The sequence below is a fragment of the Perissodus microlepis genome, chromosome 19 (assembly GCF_051167445.1).
Source record: "Perissodus microlepis isolate ML-2025 ecotype Zambia chromosome 19, ASM5116744v1, whole genome shotgun sequence".
NCBI classification, from domain to species: domain Eukaryota; kingdom Metazoa; phylum Chordata; class Actinopteri; order Cichliformes; family Cichlidae; genus Perissodus; species Perissodus microlepis.
In genome coordinates, this window is record NC_140479.1 from 6,659,284 (window position 1) to 6,679,146 (window position 19,863).

Genomic DNA, 19,863 nt, shown 5'->3' on the forward strand with positions numbered 1-19,863 from the left:
GATGTTATTGCAGTGTGTGCAAAAATGAACTCTGATTCCCAAAGTTTACAGTTTAAACTTCATTATCCTTCTATAGTTTAAAAAGCGAGAAAATACACAGTGAGCAAGTGATGTGGTTGTTGGATAGCCAGACTGCTTGTAGCTGATAGGAATGCACCAGCGACTCAAATGACCACTTGTTACAAACAGGGTAAGAAGAAGAGCATCAAAAAACGCAAAAAAACTTGAAGCAGATGAGCTACAGCAGCAGAAGACCACACCGGGTGTCACTCCTGTCAGCTAAGCACAAAAGAGGCTCCAGTCCAATGTTATAATAATCTAGTGGCTGGTGAGTCTTATAGTAATGCTGCAGGGATTAAAAAAATAAGCTTCAAATTCTCTGCTTGTAAATTGCATTGCACTTTTAAGTAGATATTACCCCAAAGAACAAATATGGAAATTTGCAGCTGAAAATGCACATACCAGTCTAGTTATACATATTGGGTTCTCAACTGATCTTTCAATTCAAACTATCATTAAATCAGCCATTGAGAAAGACTGGAGCCACATTAGTCACATGTTTTTGGTCACAGGTAAGATAAATTATAAGAGTAAGTTATTTACTGTTGCTCTCTTTTTGGTCTCCATCAGCTCCTGGAGAAATATCTATCCTTTTAGCAGCTACGTTCTCCACTATCATTAGCAGATTTCTAGCTTTTTGCTCTTGGGTGTTTTTAAGTTTTTGCGAGTTAGCCAAAAGATGTTTAACAATTAGCTGGTTACACATTATAAAGCTCTGTAACACTGCGAGGTTAACATAATACTTATCACCATGAGTGACACCTTATGTATGCAGGTCACAGGGCGGCCCTTAGCGGCTGGAATCACAGTGAGATGGACCAAGGCAACAAAAAGTATTTATTTATTATACAGCTCTTCTTACAAACAATTCACTTCCCAGCTAATGACAACTGGCAGCCTTAAATACCTTCAGCCGTCACAGACTAAACCATTATTCCATTCACAGGTAAATTCTTAAATCCATACCTTCCACCATAGTATACAACACATCAACTTGAATAAATAAATATATAAATATATTTCAATAAATATTTTACACTTTAATCTTACACCAAACCCATTATTATAAAAACCCCAAAACCCAAGCACAAAATATTCCCCACACTCCCTTAAACCATGGTCTCTCCCGGAAGCTTTAAATGGTGTCTGGACCACTGGGGAAGCATTTGCCCAAACACCTTGAAGAGAACACAGGAAAGAAAGGTGAATACTCACATCTTACAATCCCGTCTTTGCATCCCCTTTAATTCTAGACCTGCACACACACATTTGCATTAGTTCTCCTTACTGGTAAACCTTATTTTCTCTCAAACACAACCAATCTTTTTCACAGACACCGCCACATTCCTTGATGAGGAGCAGCTGTGCAGGACCTGAAACAAAGGCTACCAAGTTATTTTAAAATCGCCAATAAATATTCAATAAATAATTAAACTTCTTCTGTGCAAATCCATGCTTAAAGTGCGATGCTAAATAAAGTGCTTGATAAGGTGCTTTTAATAAAGTGCTATACAGATTATAATATAAAACGTAGTAAGGGAGTCCTCTTCCTTACAGTCAGATTATTTTCATACATTTGATACATTATTACAGCGGTCCCCAACCTTTTTTGCGCCACGGACCGGTTTATGCCCGACAATATTTTCATGGACCGGCCTTTAAGGTGTTGCGGATAAATACAACAAAATAAAACTAGTACCGGTACCGAAAAAAAGAAGATTTATTCATAACACACGTGAAAAGACCAAGGAAAACAGAGTTAACGATAAAAACGATAACAAAATAACGCTGAAAATCGATAAAAACCCTGAAAACTATACATTTCACACCTGAGCCTCAACTCTCGCGGCCCGGTACCAAACGACTCACGGACCGGTACCGGTCCGAGGCCCGGGGGTTGGGGACCGCTGCATTATTATAATAAAAACTGCGGATAAAGGGGACTGTAAGACACTCAAACACTATTCAGTGTTCAGGCTTATTATTATTGTGCTGTTTTCAGCAGTTCACAGAAGGTCATTACACTTTCCCTCATTTTCTTTTCCATTTACTCTCACAGTAGGAGGAGGATGCTGAGATTAAATAATGAAGAAATAATGAGGTCAACTCATGCACAAAAAGTCACTATAAGCAAAAAAGCTTTTTGGAACGCAGTTCATGGAGAGGTCTTTTGGTACAATTGAACATGACTTATTGTAATATAGAAGTGAACGAATCTAATCTATTTATTAAACTCCTATGATCCATCATGGCAGAACCGAATCCCAGCGGTGATAGGAATTAGGACAGGACCCCCAGAGTCTAGATGTTGGTGGGGGCCTGGATGGGTCTGAGTGACCATGGTGAGGTGGGTTACATGAAAAGTCTGAAAGACATAATGACAGAAGAGCACTAAGAATTAAACTGGATGCTGAAGTTGGGCAAGAATAGAGTAGTGTTGTCAATATTTAGTCTGTCAGCGTGGGAAAGTGGAAGTCATGTATAGACCTGAGTAGCAGATGTACACCCAGGAAGCAGGCAGATGAAAAATTCCAACCTTCCTTACTGGACTTGTGCATAAGCTTTGTTATATGGAAGCAAGTCTACTATTTACAAACTCTTCTTTCAGACAGAAGATGAACAGATGGTCTGCACCCAAAGCCCAGTATAACATAAGTAAGCATCATTTTGAACTGTGACTCATGCAAAGCAACCCTAGCAGAGTTAAAGAACAAAATTATGGATCTAAAAATAAGCGGCCTTATTGAACCAACATAGTGTCCACTTTAGAGATTTCTAGCAGTTTTCAAGTGATGATGAAATTGGGGCGATGACAAGACCACAAGCACGTTTTCTAGTCTCCCCAGAGGCAGCCTGGTGGACAAAAAGACTCCCCATGTGGGGGATCAGTTGACCTTTCACACTGTGTCACTCCCAGCTCAAGCTCACGTCCGCCCTCAATCAGCAGCCAATAGAGACTGAGTGACTCTGAGGTTAGCTGCATTTACATTGGATTTAGCAGTTGTTTTCACTCACAAGAAGATTCATCCCTAACCCTAAACTGCCCGCTGAAGGGATATATACAGCTGTAGATTGGTTTCAGTCTCCTTTAATTTAGTTAAAGTCAGATTTGCATAGCTAAAACTGATGGACATGACCAAAATGTGAGCAAATGGACTCAGCAGTTTGTTTGTTTTTTGACACAGCTACAGTTAACACCAAAAATATGATGTGAACTTACTAAACATAGCTTTGAAAATATGTGGCTATTTCTTAAATGTTTATAACTGCAGTTTTTAGTTTGCCCTTATTAATATATTTAAGAATTCAGTGGCATCAGGCAGTTCTCAATCTTGATAATCTCAAACTTGATAAACTACAACTATAATTTTAAAGCACAAAGCCTTTGAGTCACTGACAGTTACTGTTGTGCATTTTGGAGTATGTTAAATGCAATTATAGGACAAATGTAACAGCTAGCTGCATGGCTAATTGTACTAAGAGACCATTTGAGGAATTTGTTCTCAGTTTTGGTTAGTGAAATTCTAGTATTTGGTATATTAAAACTATACAGTCTACAGATGCAGCTCGGCTACCCTAGTTTGCTTTTTCACCTTACAACTTAGTACTCCACCATTTGTCTAATTACCATCACAACCATTAATACATAGCTCTATGGATAGTTTTCGTTTCACAAAAATGATACTGGGGAATTTAATTATAATTACATTTGAATATTAGAGTTAGGGGTGTGAGTTTTAACTAACAGGTGTGCTAACACAGGCAGCTGTAGCTAATCGCTATCTGTTAGCACCATTTTTCGCTAACTGGAATCACCAAACTAGACCTTCTCATAGTTTTCATGCTTGTTTTGCCTCCTTTTCTTTTTTTTGTGCAGCTATCTGACAGTCATTATAGCTTGCTGTGTGGTACAACTTATCCAATTTAGGCGGTGGTTTAAATGTTAGCAGTTTGTTACTTAACACAAATTAGCACATATATGTGTCTATGCTTTCATCCATATAGCTTTTATTTAGCCAATAAGTGAGCACAGCAACTTCTTGTCCAAATAAGGAAACTACAGATTGCAAAAACTAACATGGTGATCATCACCATCCTGAAGATAAGATTAATTTTCAAGTTAGTTCGCTAGAACTCTCAATATAATGAAATGGCAGCGCAAGTGGCCACTCTCTCTGCTTAGATTCAGCCACATGATGCAAAACTGATCGGACAGCGCTTACATTGAAAATGGATAATGACCCAAAGCATACTGCAAAACTACCAGAGAGTTTCTCACAGCAACGAAATGGGAATCTACAATGAACGAGTGAGTCACCTGATCTCAGTCACTGAAGACAAAACTGAATGCAGAGAGACCCATAAATAAGCAGCAGCTGAAGGTGGCTGCACGAAAGGTCTGGTGGGCATCTTTTCCAGCCTAAATTGTCATATACAACAAACACTATATTTCTACAAGGTTAATCCTAAAGGTTAGCCCATATACAGCTCTCAAGATTCACCCATGTCAACATGAATGTGTTGTATTAAGAACAAAAACCTATAATTTACTCAAATCCAAGGCCTGATCTCACCCTGAAGTTTATTTTGGGCAGAGCAGCTTGTCAGTGTGTCACGGTGTAATACATCTTCCTCTGGGGAAACCTGCAATTTTCCTGCAAACAAAAAGATAATAATGGAGCTTATTTTGTTGCACGAGGCAGTGCTGCTTAAGTCAGGGTCAGGACTCCTCAAGAGGTCCAAAAGCACAAATACTTAGGTTATCTTATGTTTAAGAAGAAAACCAAGGGGGAAAAAATGACTGTTTCAATGAACAGATCACAATTCATGTCCATACTGTGGGAATAATCTGTGTTGAGGGGTCAATTGTTATTGCTTCAATAATTGTGTGCAAATTTCATGCAGTTATTTGTGGTGCTAGGTAGCGAAGGCTGTGACCACTGTGGACACGGGTACATGCAGAGCATTGTTAGACAGCTAGGCTATGGCTTTCTGAAAGGAACAGAGCATATGTAGAAACATAATTTCCAATACATGTACAGATTATGTCACAATGGGCCCACACAATAAGACGTCCTACACAGGGATTTACAAATACAGAGGATAAAAACAGAGCTTGTTTGGTTTTTGGAAGCAAAATCCAAAATCATATTATCACGCTTGCTAAAAATTGTTGATTTCCCTGATCTGTGCACAGTTAGATGTATTTAAAAACATTTAAACAACAAAGATTTACAATTAAGAGATTTTAAATCATGCTCATAAAGAGAAGCATAAATCAGCTGTCAAGCAGTAGTGTATGAAGGACAGTCCTCTCTCCAACTCTGCATTTACAATAGCAATACATTGGACAAGAATGCCAGATGCAACACAAAATGACACAATTCAAACTCATATTGATTCATGACACTATAATGACACTACGTGTTTGTGTGTTCAAAAGCTTGACAAAAGGATATTTTATATTAAAAAAGTAAAATATATCTTCACTGTCACCCATCATAATGACCAGCACAGTCAAATGAACAGAAGGGGAGATGTATGTTACAGCAACAGACCAATTGCAACAGAAACTTATTCAGCTCTGTGGGTTTTTTTTAAACAATAATTGTTCATATTATTGTGGTCACTTTGTTGGATTTTGTCTCACTTTGTCGCCAATTTGAACGTCTGAATGGTTCATTTGTATCTCTTTGTGGTTACTTTCTCATTTGCAGTTGTTTTATTTGTGATTTTTGTTTTTGTTTTTTACATCTCGATGTAGTTTTCAGGTCTTTGGGTGTCTGTGTGTGTGTCACTTTTTGGTCATTTCATGTCCCTTTGTGTCAATCTGGTGTGTCTTTCTGGGAGTTTTGTGGCTTGTGCCTATCCCACTTTCTGACCACTAGAGGACGCCACACACTCGGTTGTGAAGGCAGTGTTATGGCCTGAGTTGGGCGAGGCTGCAGTCACACACAGTGCTGATGACAGTAGGCAGTGGGATGCTGTGGCTCTGTCAGGCTGTGCTGATTGCATAATCTCTAGCACGGGGGTGATAAACACTCAAAATGCTTCACTGCATCAGCAGCTTGAATCACCACAGCAACACTCCCGAGGCTGTAATGATCCTTAAAGGCCACTCAGGCTTTATAAACAGCAGTTCAGTTCAGTGCTGTTTTAATTATTTCAGGGTGATTTAAACAGCATCGTTTAACATCTATGAACTACGCCGAGATGACTGAGCCCTTGTTTAAGGGTAAAAGGTGTAATTATGTCTACGCCTTAAGATTTTTTATACAAGCGAGACCTTTGTGTAGTAACTAAATAGCACTGTAGGGAGTTTGTGTTGAAAAAAGCTGAATGTCACAGGCTGCAATTTCAGTTATCAGTAACTGCAGAGCAGGGCTGAAATAACAGTTCAGTTTAGTTAATTATACAGTAGTGTGGCTCACTGCAGTAATACATGTGTGCTGATTTCTATATCTTTGGTCACTCGTGGCTGGTGGAAATAAACAAATCCAATGTTAATATGAAAACGCAGTATACACATTTAATCATCTAAGCACGTGGCAGCCGCATTTAGTCATGTAGACATGGTCAAGACGACCTGCTGAAGTTCAAACTGAGCATTAGATGGGAGAAGAAAGATGATTTAAGTGACTTTTAAGGTGGCATTGGTTGTTAGAGCCAGACAGGCTGGTCTGAGTGTTTTGGAAGCTGCAGGTCTTTGGGGATTTTTCCTCACAATCATCTGTAGAGTTTGTAGAGGATGGGCTGAAATGCCTTGTTGATGCCAGAGCTCAGAGGAGAATTGCTTGAAGACTTCAACCTGGTAGGAGGCATCAGTAACTCAAATAACCACTCAAATAACCTGGTTATGCAGAAGAGCAGCTCTGAAGTTGGAACACATAAAACCATGTTGGTAGCTGTTTCCAGCATCACTCACAACAACTTAAACTTAGTTTGAAGTTTGAAATACTTTTCCTTTTGTCCACGCGTATACGGTGTTTCAGGTCACTGAAAGCAGACCTTGGTGAAGATTTTTAGACACTTTCTGGGTGGACAAAGAAAATTAAGATCTTACACCTTTGTCTCCTGCATTGGTGTTTGTAGACCTCTGATTGGCCAGCATTTCTTTATTAGGGTGGTATTGCCACCTGCTTCACTGACATGACTTGACAGTGTTTGATGTGGATTTAGATGTTTTTGAACACAAAAGCAGATTTGAAAAACACACCACTGTATACGTGGATTCAGTTTTAGCTTTACAGCTATGCTGATATCAGCCTAGTTCCCCCATAACAAAAAATGCAACTGAGAGCATCCAGAGGAGGAAGCATAAATAAAAGTAGAGATAAGGGCAGGTCAGTGTGTTTTCTGTAGAGTGAAGAGTAGATCAAGAAAACATAAAGTCCAAAACAGATGAAACCAAAAACAGGGTGAGTCAGAAAAAGCCTCCACACAAGAAGCCTGAGAAATGTAAGCCATCCAGAAGATGGTGAAGAGCCTGATGATGAACACTAGATTCCTATTAATAAACTGAGCGGCTGCGTGCTTTTTTCCATATTAAAACAGTCCAACTTTGAACAAGGAGGGAGGCAGAGAGCTGCAGAGAGCTGCAGAGAGCGCCTGTGGGGGTAAAATGGAGATGAAAACAGAGACATACAGCAATGAAGGAGGACAGCGTGGAGAGTTATGTCATGCAGTATGCAGCAGGGTCCCTGATGCCGTCAGCTGTGCAGCGGCACAGAAACAGAGTAGGAGTGTTATGTAATACTCCCAGATCCTCTTTATGGGCGAAAGAAGCCCAGATTAATTAGCGTAAAATATGATAACACTCGGTGGAGAGGGTTAAAATAAAATGGTTTGTAATCTGTTGGCCCTGTGTGGCAGATGCACGAATTACCAGCAGCTGGAGACAGAATAAAATTACCGCTAAATATTTAGTCTAACACTGGTGACTACACAGTGATCCTAAAGGTTTTTGAAGATCTGCAGGGTTTAACGATAAGGCATGATAATCCATCTACAAAACATAGAGAAAACCTGTATTTGTTTTGTTATTTTGGTGCACGCAGCTGAAGCATCTCAGTTAAAAGCACAGCGCTGTGAGAAATTAATTGCTGGATTTTTAATGTTACCCTTTTTCCAACACTTTGATCAACAGCAAATACCTGACCACAGGATGACCAATAAGGTTTATTCTACATTTAGTGCCAATTACAAAACGTTCTGTGGCAATACAATGAAGTGTGCTGGTAATCTTTATACCTGCTGAACATCAGTATGGTAACATTTATTGCAGTTTTCTCATTTTTCTACAGTGCTGTAGAAGGATTAAAAAGTAGTATAACACATGACCACACTGAAAACCCTCCAGCTGTTAGCTGGTGAAATGTTCATTCATTTCTTCAGTGGTGTAATAAAAAATGACTGAAATCTAACTGTTTGCATATCCTTACAGTTTATATACTAAATTCTGCTCTCCCCACCACAGCAGGACAGAACATGCTGTTCGGTGTTGTGGATTGAGAGCACACTGTATGTTTGAACCTGCAAAAATAGCTGCACACAGTGTCCATCATTAAAAAAAGGCCTCATGTTTTCCTTTGTTATCACTTCATGGTATTCTTATCAGGCATCTCAGTTTTCACTTGGACTTACCTGCTTTGTCTAACGACACAAGTTACCACTCAAAAAAAGCAACTCAAAGCTTCAAAGCGCTTGTTAATATTTTTATTTTAAGTGTGTGACAAGGAAGGATGAAGCATCTGTTGATGACTGAAAAACACTGAAGGAACAAGTCTGTTTTAGTCATCAAAGATGATTAAATGTTTGCAACATTAACAAATCCAGCTGGCATGAAGAAACGGCACCTTATTATTGCAAATTAATTAAATCATTAAAAACACAATCTAATCTAGCATGAAAATAAATAACTATTATAAACCACCATTCTCTTAATAGGTACGTTACTCACTTTAACTATGTTAAATGTAAACTTTTCTCCCCACACCAACTGTAAGTTATTTAGATCATTAACCCACTGAAGGCTAAGTTGTCATCTGTGACAACCCCAAACCTAACCTAACTCTAACCTGGGTATTCATAATATGTCATTTTTAATAATTCATAGGACGAATAGTTAAAAGTGACCGTGTTTGCACTCGGGGGTGTCCTGTCAACAGTGGGACATACTGCAGCCTTCACTGCAATATCACACGTGACCACTGGGATAAACTGTTACCAAAGTGAAGTGGCATTAAATGATCTTCAAATATGTGGCTATGGTCTGCAGAGCCTCTGACGGTGTCGGAGGAGAAATGGAAAAAACATTACAGCTTCGTCTCCTCAACAGACTGGAAATACTGGCTCAAGTCCGAAGCCCATCTGCCTCCTGCAGGGCTGGTTATGTGTTTCTGTTGGAAACCTCATCAGATAAACACTCAGCTCCGGTTCAGGACAACAGCTGGGGCTCTTTTTTTTTTTTCCTCTGATTCGTCCCTTGGTTAGCATAATTTATGTTCGGTCACGGTTTGGTTCTTTATATGTAAAAGCTCAATGACTACATCTCTGTGGCTGTAATGCTGGCACCTGACAGGACAGTGATGCGAAAAGGGCCACATTTGGCTAGTTGCCACAGCAACAGCAGGAATTACTCACTCACTCCAGCGCAGCTGCCCCGTATTTGGCTCGCAGTTATTATTGTGTGTCTCCACTCCCACGTATTACATCTGCAAGCCAATCTGAGCCAGATCTGCAATTCAAGGAAGAGGCACTGACGGTGTCCGAAATTGCAGCGCGATGGGGATTTGCAGGAAGGCCGAGAATCAGTGTCATAAATGTCAGTTTTAGAGACCATTGCGGGTATTGAGCTGTGCCATTACCAAGATAAAAACAGACGTGGCTATTTACCCCAAGCCCCATCGATAATACACAACCTTTCTCTTCTGCAGAGCATTGATTGCACTAAACAAATCTGTCCTTATGTGCAAAAAGGCCCTTTCACAGCATTTTCCATGTTTTTTCACATGCACAGATAAAAATAGCATAAGTGGGTTTGAGAGATGCTATGTTTTATGCAGATGCATGAGCTCTAATGTAAAGTGCTGTTTGATGTGATGGAGAGCCGGGAAAGCAGTCCACCTAGAGATCTTCAAGGTACTGTTAACGGCATGAAGCAGGCACACCTCGGTCCAAGCTGCAGGGGGCAGCCGATCATTGTGCCACATCCCCTCACCTTTAACAGGACTTCTGCATTTGGCATTCTAGCACACACTGTTCCCTTACATCCAACACTGACATTAATGCTTTATCGTTTCATAAGATGCTGCAGGGGAGACTTGCCTTTTGCAGCTGGAGCTGTTTGTTCTGTATTTAAATACTGTCAGTGAGCTGAGAATGGAAAAGGAGGAAGTAAAACTAAAATACACCATCATCGTTTTGGCTAATGATTGCTGGGAATATGTATCAGGTGACCTACAATATCAATAAAACCGATTTTATAACACTGTAGAAAAAACAGGACAAAGCTTCTACACAGCTTCTGTCATCAGGTGTGGGATCGTGCTGGTCTTGTGACTGAAATGTGATATTAAAGCTCTTCCAGCTAACGTTTTTGTGGGTACACAAACTCACACACTGTGAGACGAGGCTGAAATAAACGGCTTTAAAGGGAGGTCTTGTTAAAATAAGGCTGATGTTTTTCCTCTGAGGAGAAAAAAGAATCAATAAAGGGAAGAGTGGTAGGCAGGGCAGCAATGACTAAATGGGTGTGGCACGTGAATGGATTAAGCGTACATGTGTATTGAGGTCAAACAGAGCATAGAAAGGGTGTGCCTGAGGAAGCAAAGGCAAAGGAGAAGAAAAGATTTTTTGCTAAGAGGGAAATGCATATCTTAAACAATTTCTAATTAGAGATTTATGGGAGAATGTCATTTCCCCAGAAATCAATGTTCTTCTTTGCAAAGCCAAACCTGGTCAAGTAATCAAACAAAATGCTAACAAGATGGCAGCAAAGTAGCAAGACATTACGTCATGGAGGACTTGCTGTATAGCCAAACTGCACTACTGCCCCATTCATTATATTCAATTCCATCCAATTTTATTTATATAGCATTAAATTACAGCAGCAGTCGCCTCGAGGCGCTTTATATTATACACTACAATATTGCAGAGAAAACCTCAATAATAAAACAACCCGCTAAAAGCAAGCACTTGGTGACAGTGGGAAGGAAAAACTCCAGGAAGAAACATTCAGCAGAACCAGGCTCAAGGAGGGGGAGTCATCTGCTGGGGGGTGAGGGGTGAGGGGGATGCATCACACTGACAGTCAATAGGAAAAAAAATAATCAGCATTAAAGCAACAAATACATTCATGCAAAAGAAGCCAACAGGATACTGAACCTGACAAATATGTACCAAGAAACTATCAAAAAGGATTGTAAATAAGACATTCATTTGTGATCAGCTTTCATGTCTATGGTCTGTATGAGGCATGACTGTGTGTGTGTGTGTGTGTGGGGGGGGGTTACATTAATAAGCACTAAGCACACAATAGGGATTGTTGTGAGGCTGAGAATCCAGTTAATCCCACAAACTACAGAACACTATCATGTTTACTGACCACTAAACAAAAGTCCTCAAGTCAAGGACATAAAGTTTCATTTAGCCCTCTGTTGTCTTTGTTCACACTGCACAATGCAAACTAATGATGGCCTTTATGCATCTCCTCTTTTTGTTGTTGCTGTCTCAAAATCAAGCTTGATGTGTGTTTTTCTTACAGAACACTTTATATGACATGCACATTGTCCCCAACAGGGCCAAGCAGGCAGGAGGAGATGAATCTGCAGATAGTAGCATGAATAAAAGGACGAAACCTATACATATTAGATCAGTAAATTATAATTCACATGCAGCAAGTGCTGACTAATCAGGTTGTTGTGTAATACTAATGAATCAGCTTTACCTGGTCGTCAGACTTCTGGCTTTAATGGCACATTTACTGGTAATCATCTTTAAAGGACACTCCCACTAAAAGCTCCATCTATTAACTGCATCAGTATTGATTCATAATTGAACCTTGTGGAGCTGAGGTGGGTATAAACATCTAGATGTAATGTTTCATGGTTTTACTGCTTAGCTTCTGCAGTACTGCCTTTTTGCCACTCTCCACTCTGTGATGCTAGGTCTGTAAAAAACCTGTCATTCTGTGTGTGACAAAGCACCACTGTCGACCTATGCAATCACAAAACAAGATCTTTGGTGATGGTGTTATTTTTAGCCATGGTAGCCCAACTTTATTTCAGACTAAAATGTATCAACAAGTTCATCATAGACAGTGTTGTTTTATAGACAGTCTCAAACATGGGTGTAGCTTCAGAGAAAACTGAGGCCAGCGCGGACATGCCTGATACCCACATCAGGCAGTAGGAAAACAGCCTTCAGATGTGACTCTGTAAACAGTTTCCTGCTGAGTTTATGGGCTTATTGATTCAATTTTGATTAATTTTACATAAAAAATCAGGACTATTTTGAAAATTTTGGATTATCTGTGGTATGAAATCAAAGGTACATTGGCTAATGACTTGTCAATTGCAAGTTGTAAGCCAGTGAGTGCTCAGTTTCAGTCAGGTCTGTCCCTCCTTGTCGTATCTGGATTTTTTTTCTGTTATTGTACTTTTTTATTTATTGTAATTAAGATGGCGGCAGCATTAATATTTATCTTGAGGGGTAACAGTTCAGTAGCCAGAGAGTGATGTCATGGTAGCTATATCCACTTTTACACTTTTGTGGTTTGTAATTTGTATTCAGTGCTAACTGTTAGGACATGAATAGAACTGGTGGCAGAAGAGGATGACAGCCATAGGGTGAAATATGGGTAGATAATCTGCTGTAGCGACCCCTAAAGGGACAAGCTAAAAGAAGAAGAAGACAATAAATAGCAACCATTATCATGCTAACAAGCTAACTTAAATAGTTAGCTTATCTAAACATTAGCTCTGTGTTACCAGGTGCTTGTAAAAGTACAACTGAAGTGTTGAGGGAACTTCCAAGGTGTTTGGTGTATTCTCTGGACAGATGAAAGATTACAATGTGACTTAGTGCTGGAATTCATCGCTAACCTCTTCAAAGGAGGTTAGCAATGAAAAAGCGGGAAAGTCAGGGAGACGAGGAAAGCAGACAGGAGTACTTGGAAGCTAGGCATACAGGAAGGAGAGAGGTGGCAAATGTGAGGCCTAGACAGAGAGATGGAGCTGCACATCCTTTCCAGTTAGCGTGTATTGACAAGATGGAAGGAGGTCTTTAAAGAGCTGCTGAATGAAGAAAATAAGGGACAGATGAAGGAAACTTGGTTTTTGTAACTACTCTCACTGCAGGAGGGGGGAGACAACACTCTTTTGTGTCTTTTGCACATTAGTTTACTATAAAGTTTGGATTAGAAACACCCAGAGCACCTGCTATTAAGAACTGATCTGAAGACATTTGGTTTATTTGTTTAATAACTAGGGATAATTGTTCAACACACATATTCCTTTTTACAGTTTCCCCTTTCACCCCCCCGATTTATTCAAGAAATATCAATCATTGCCTGCAGCTGTTTCTCAGCTCTTTTACGGTTCACAGTGTAGCAGTGTTTCCACAAGAAATCTGTAAGTCAATGATGCATACTGTTTTTTCCCTACCAGTGGGAATCTTCTGTAGGAATAAAAAGTCTCCTTAATGCACAAGTTTCTATTGTTAGCTGGCTGTCAGCTGTCTCTGCATTCATTTCCTCAGTAGAGCACTCATCCCTATGTTTCCATTTTCTGAGAGAAGCACAGTGGTTTGCAGCATCCCATGACACAGTGACTCATAGACAGCACGTACTCATAGACATGGAAAATATAGATCTGACAGTAAGTCTGAAACGGGTTGGATCCTGGAATACTGTAGTTCAGATTCACAGTTCACTGCAAAGGAATGAAGTTAGATGTTTTTACCGCTATTTTTAAACTCCAACAGTTGGAGTAGGGATTTTCTTTTATTCTCTGAAACAGGGCTGACTGGTTTTCTGTCAAAAATAATCCCCTTATAAGCCTTATAAATACAATCATGGTGCCCTACCTGGGAACTAAAGCAGAAAGGTAGATTACTCTGCACATCGCTGTCTCATGTTCTCTATAGATATACTCCACAAGAGTGCTTATCTAGCAGCCTGATCTTTGAACCTGTCTGTTCCTCCATAATGGTTTGTTGTAACTAGAAGAAACACAACTGGGACCCCTCTCTCAGGAATCTTGAGTCAGGTAGCTAACCCAGCTAATTAGCATCAAGCACCTCTCTGATCTTCAGCACATTTAGTTTCAAACGTGCAGAAATCAGTCCTTTGATTTCTGATACAGTCTAAATGATTTGTATTATCTACAAAGTCATGTTTTTTTGTTTGTTTGTTTGTTTGGGTTTTTTATAAATATAAATATATTTATATTTATATTTATATTTATATTTATATTTATATTTATATTTATATATAAATATAAATATCCATCCATCAATGTGCTACTATTTATCCTTATTTATAAAAATAGTCCCCAATTGTTTAGAGGCTCAAAATTAATTGTACACAAGACTAATAAGCAGTTTGGTGAATTGAAAGTGGGATAAACTTGAACCAGTAAGGAGAAGGAGAGAAACAGCGAAACAGCTCATGATCCCAAACATACCACATCATCCGTCAGTGGAGGCGATGTTATGGCATGGGCTTGTATGGCTGCCAGTGGAACAGAGTCTCTGGTGTTTATTGATGATCTGACCCGCTGATACAGCAGAACTGTGAGTGGACTGGGCCGCACTGTCTGCTCACATTCAGCCAAATGAAACGGACCAGACAGTCCTTTACAGTGCAAATGGATAACGACCCAAAGCATACTGCAAACCAACCCAACAGTTTCTCAAGGCAAAATAGGATTCCAGCTGATCTCAACCCAACACGACATGCTTTTCTGTTAGTACATACAAAACGAATGAATGCAGACAGAGCCAACTTAATGTTTGTTTTTGGGGTGCAGTTAGCCCAGCTGTTATATTTTTGATATTACAGTATAAGTACACAGGCAATTAAAAATTTCATTTATATGTTATATTACCAGAACCGCAATATTGTGTAGCCCTTACACATTATACACTCAGCTTTATAAAGCATTTTATCATCTTTAGACTAATTCTCTTAGCCAAATTAGTAAAATGTTGCTATATACAATCTTGATTAACTTGGTGTCTGGCAGCACCACATGACTAGCACAAATGGCAGCAAGGACATGGAAACATTTAACATGTATCATGACATTTTAAAGCTGCCAGTATCCTGTTCATAGAGCTGCTTTACATCAAGGTTGAATGTCCAGTTATTACGAGCACTCTACAAGCCTTTCACCCTTTAAAACTGTGATCCTGTTTCCTTATCACAAGGTTGAGCTCAGTCAGACTAACCTGTGACTGTCAGCGAGAGAAGTCCAGCAGTGCAGACTGGAACTGGGCCAACATGCAGGGCACTCTGTCCCTTTTCCCCGTTTATCACCCGTTTATCACCCTTAACTTCTTCAATGACAAAGCCTTTGTCAGCAGCAGCAGCCAATCAAGCGATGCTGTTAAAACCTTTACATATTCGTGATAAAATGCAAGTTAGTTCGTTTGGTAATGCTGTAAAACTGCCAGCAGCTTAAGTTCTTTTTTCTTATAATTCGACTTTAGTTAATTTATTTTATTTTAGTGATATTTGCATTATTGTTTTAACGTACAATTTACAATCACCTTGCCAGGCTCGACTCCTCACAGTCACCTCTGCAGAGGTAATTAAAGATAAGAGGCTGCGTTCATGCACCATATCTGCTCTTGTATGAACTCTGTTTCCAGGCACAGGGCAAGCCTCATATTTACACTCGGCATAGATAAGATACTGACTGACGCAGTACTTTTCCAACGGCTCCTACCTGATTATAAAAAAATTGTCATCCTGCTGCAATACAGATCCTTCTCCACAAAGAAATGTTTGAAGGTGGCGCATGTGTCTAAAGAAAGCAGTGCTACTTGACCTTGGTCAAGGACGCAGAGGTCCAAGTAGCAAACTATACACTGTGTTTGGTGTAGGAATCATGTGGGGTTTTTTTAAACAGAAAATAACATAAATACTCGTTATATTTATGTTATTTTGATTATTTCATTGTGCAATATCTTGCATTTTAAAGGACTTATATAACTGAGTTCACAAGCGTGCTATTAAAAATGAATGAGACTTTTAATCTCCTGCTGTGTGAATCCTCTCAGAGCTCCATGCAGAGTTTCTGCAGGACACAGGAGCCCCTCTCAGGGCCACAGACACTGTAACAAAGACTCAGCTGATGATGGCTCGGTGACGTCAGCATGAGCAAGAACAAAGCCTCGCCTCCAACCTAACACACTGCCTACAAGGCACGCCGAGTCATCTGCAGGTGTGGATTCTCCCTGTGAGCACTTTTAGATTTCAGGACAGGAAATGTTCCAGAGGTCGCACAACTGCTGATTATCTGGAGAGACAACAACAAATTCAGGCAGAAAATTAGAGTTTAAATATGTCACACCGCATGTATTCTAGGTTACTGTTTTCCCAGGCCCATAATGGGCCCAGTGTGTCCACTGATGAGTGCCCAGTTTCTCCGTTGGATCATTGCCAACGGTTCTGTAATTAAATGAAGACGAGTAAAGCTGCAGGCAAATGCTGATTAACCCTCCATTGTTGTCACACTTTGAGGGTGACCCCAAACCTTTAACGGTTGGCTGCGGTCCAGACTGCTGCGGTAATGCTGGTGGAGGGTCACAGCAAGATGGGTGGTGTTGAATTTTAATGAGCATGGTTCCCAGGGAAGGGGGGGGAAAGCTGTCCCAGCGGAAGGTCGAAAAGCAGCGACGCTATCCTCTAAATCCCATTTTATCTCTATCTCTGGAACTAGTATTCCCTGCTAGATGTCATGTGAGGAGTCACATGACATCTAGATAGCATATGATAGGATACAGTGATAATTAAAGTGAGTTTTAAAAAAGTCAAAACGAGAGAGGTTCTACTGCTTTTCTCTGTTTCAGTCTTTTAAATAAAAGCACCCAGTGCTTTAAATAAGTACAGGTAAGATTTGTGAAGGCTCAACTTTTTCTACTCCTGGTCCAACTGCCTTCAGATCACTAACAATCTCCTGTGTAGTTTGGGACTTTGATATTCTGTCTTCATGACACCATAAAAATTAAGAGATTTCTTCATTTCTTTGTAAGAGCAAACTTGCAAAATCAGCGGGGCATCAAATAATTATTATAGTTTTGGTACTTTTCTGCAATGCCTCCGGCTGAAGAAGCATCGTAGATAAAGTGAGCCGGGCCTTGGTGTTTATGTTCAGTGTGAGCTCCACATGGTAGCCAGTCAGCTGACAGAGAGAGTAGATCGGCTGCAGGTTCACGTTGCGGAGAGGCCAAATAAAACATGTAGTGCAAGCAAACACATCGTTGGTTTCACAATTCAGTATCTGCAGCTTTCAATGCTGACTCTACCTCTACTAGACAACCTCCAAAAAGCTCCAGGAGACGGTTTTGAAAACAAAAGACAAACACCATTTGCATCCCTACAGTTAGTGTTGTGGCTCCACTTTATGGAAAATAAATAAATCATTCATTATATGCACATGGTGCAGCTGCGATATTCTGCCTTTTTTTGCATTACTATATCAACGCTGTGTTATAAATAAGTTACCAGATTATGCAACTGAATAATTTCATGCCTATTTATTTCCGTGTTCATAAATAAACAGCGGCTAAAACTGATCAATTGTTATGTAGGAAATGACTGGAACAAGCTCTGCATCAATATTTCATACAGTAATTAGATCACAGAGGAGGCCGGGATGGAAACATTTGTCCCTCGCTGACTGTGTGAGAAAATGGGTCACAGACCTTTATCACTGCTGCATGACACGATCAAGGGCTCAGTGTGCTGTTTTTTATAATGCACCACAATAAATAGGAAGTATTACCCCAAGTGACCGGATAAAAAACAAACGAGAAAGAGAGCAAAAATATGAGCTGCACAAGATATATAATGAGATATGGCCGGGACAATGCTGATTTAATCGGAATCTGCACCAGTGGACAATTTGGGCGAGTCAACACAAGCAGCAGGATTCATCCTCTGAAGATCATGAATGATTTTTTCAGTTGCTAAATCACCAAATGTTAAAATGCTTCTTGCCATTTCTTTAAGTAGTCTTCAGGAATAGTTCTCCAGGCTTCTTCAGGCAGTCAAAGCTCTTCTTTGCTGGCTGTCTTTAGTTCTGTTCTCTGTCAGGATAATCACACTGCTTCAAATATTGTTCAGGTTCAGGCTCTGGGGAGGCCGATCTTCAGCCCCTGCTGTGCTTTACAGACGGCTGTAGATACTCACTGTTGTATCTCCGCGGTCAGGTGAGACCGAGAGGACAGGTCACGACAATTCTCACATTTTTCTAATTTGGATTTATCACTAAAACCTGTTGCAACTGATTTCATGAGTTAATAGTTAAATAAATATAAGTAGTAGGTCCAAAACAGGTTTCTATGCAGCTACACAAATAATTTTTTTTTTAAATATACAAAAAATTTACATTTTTAAATATTGTAACTTCAAAATCTTGCTTTATAAACACATTTGAGTACATTTTTCTCCATTAATGCAAACTCCTCTACAGTAGATTCCACTTGATCCTGTGTTTTTGTGTGTATAAAAGCTCTCAAGTCTGCAGATCATGTTCTAGTGCATCTTTGTGCAGTCCCTCCTGGCAGGACTGCAGCTCTGCTGACCTCTGACCTTTAGCACATGAATTATCTGCTGCTAATTTCATTACTGGAAACCGATCCATTATCTTTTCATCTTTCTGAAATAAATCTTGAAACACATCTACCGTAGAAACGGCTCAGACATCGACAAATGCAGTTATTGATCAGATTAAATCCATTTGTGCTGCTGTTTTGACAGCAGCCTTTGTGTAAGAGGTTTATTTGCACCAACGAGCGACAGCACAGCTTTACTCTTTTCAGCCTCTAATCTAATCATCGCTACTTTTGTCCTCTCCCTCTCGTTCTGTTTTAGTCCCACCAGGATTAAAGGGTTAAAAGAAAAGAGGCTTCTTCAGAGCAAATACACTCAAATACAAGCAGTTTAGTGTTGACATACAAGTAAAACATCATAACAAATAATATCAGACTGTATTTGTATATAGAAATACAGTCTGATGTTGAAGTTCTGTAGGTGGTGAAGAAGTACTTCACCACCTACATGGGGATGGAGTGAAGTTTCAGAAAAAAAGCATCAGTTCTTTATTTTGATTTATTCTGTCAGTTATACAGCAGCTTTCTAAAAATCAAGAAAGCTGCATTAATCTTACACAAAAAACAGCTTTAAATTTCACCTAATGAGAATCAAAACAACTATTAAGTCATTGCTCGTCTCATTTGTCCCTTAATTTAACAAAAAACTGTTTAAAGTAAACAAAATCTCAGTTATTTTAGTCTTGAAAATGCAAACCCTGACTTGGCTTCCTTGGCCATCGTTATCTTGCCTAATCAGAGGCCTGAAATGCCCTCTCGTCTCACTCTGATCGTGACGCGTGACGCCTCGTCTCGTGCAGCTTCCCCCGCTCTCTGGCAGCGAGGATTCGGGCCTGGATATTTGCCGGCTCAGGAGGGCAGAAGACAAGCTGATTATCGGGCGGATTTCCAGCAGCTCAGAGCTGCTATTCCCGGTCTCAGCTGAGAATTAGACCCTCTGGAGCAGCCGCTGCTGTTGGTCTG